Raw genomic sequence first — 1427 nt, 5'->3', positions numbered from 1 at the left:
TTGCCACTCGCGTATTCGTCACTCGCGTGCCCACCACCAACGCGCACGAAATGTCGCTCCAATTGCGATTTTGGACCCGCAAGTCGCGCGATCCTCGCCACCACGGATTGTGTATGTCCAACAGCAAGGCGCGGACGCTTGGCACGACAAAGTTCTTCGAGCCGCTCGATGCACTCGTCGCATCGTTGCAGCCACGCGAAACACTCAACCAGAGTAGCGACCTGGCCGCACTGCTCCAGCAGTTTGCGTTCCACTCGCTCGTGGTTTTCCATGTTTCATTTACTATATTATTCACAATACTGTTCACAATACTGTTCAAATAATTTTAATTTGTGCACTTGGGTTAGCCACACTTTTCGCACCGCTCTTATTGCGACCGATTCGACAGTTTCTCAAGGCACCAACTGAAGTGTCGAGCCCTTATGATCTATATATATTTCGTTATGTCCAGTGGACTCCGCGATTTCTCCATTTCGTGAAAATTCCGACAAAAAATAGTCGTTAGGACAAAGCACGAACATAAAACTCGGACGTCACCGATCGGCGAGCATGACAATATTCAAAAAACGTGTCATTAGAAATCTTCCCAACGATATTGGAAACATAAGCAAAAACATAGATCCTCAGAATCGTCAGATCCATAGCAATAAAATTTATGTCAAATCATGTAGAGAAAATCATATTTCCAAACGCGTAAAAGCAAGTTGAAGGGCGTTTTCTCGTCAAACAACGGGAAGTTGGTAAAATAAAATATGGGATCACAAAGCGTAGCTTTTAATTTTTAGATTGTCGATTGTAGAATTTAAGTAAATATTATCTAGACGAGAGAACGCATGTTTAAGTAATAAAAGAGAAATCGTTGACAAAAAAAAAGGGGGTGCGTTCGATTCGGAGTATTCGCCTTTGTGTGGATACCTGCACATCCTGCATTCCACATTTACTGCAGAAGAGTTATGTTTTTTTGTTTAGCAGCCAAAATATCGGCGCTTCTCTTAGCGCGTCACGACATATCCACCGATCTGACAATGTACATAAACAGTGTACAAAGCTTTTTTCGTTTAATCGTAAACTTCGATTACGAGCGATAAGACATGGATCGAGTAAAAGAATATATACGTCGAAAATCGATCGAGTGCAAGGGGTACCGTCCCTTACAGCAAGGTCCGCCAAGTCCCCCACCACAATCGAAGGAAAACCCGAGATATTGGGAATGTCCTAGCGAAAAAGCATCAAAGTCGCCAATGAATTCATCATCGTCAACGCAATCAAAATATAAGCCATAAGGTATTTAGGGTGACTAGTGCAATGCATATTATTCTCCGCTGAAAGAAACCGAATAGTGATAAAAAAGTTTTTTTATTCTCTTTTTTCAGAAACCGCTGCTAGGGACGTCTGATTCACCGATCATATTCGAACGCTGCTGATCG

This window comes from Trachymyrmex cornetzi, unplaced genomic scaffold (assembly GCF_001594075.2).
Source record: "Trachymyrmex cornetzi isolate Tcor2-1 unplaced genomic scaffold, Tcor1.1 scaffold274, whole genome shotgun sequence".
In the NCBI taxonomy this organism is placed as follows: domain Eukaryota; kingdom Metazoa; phylum Arthropoda; class Insecta; order Hymenoptera; family Formicidae; genus Trachymyrmex; species Trachymyrmex cornetzi.
The sequence above is the reverse complement of the archived record's forward strand: the minus strand, read 5'-3'. Positions refer to the sequence as shown.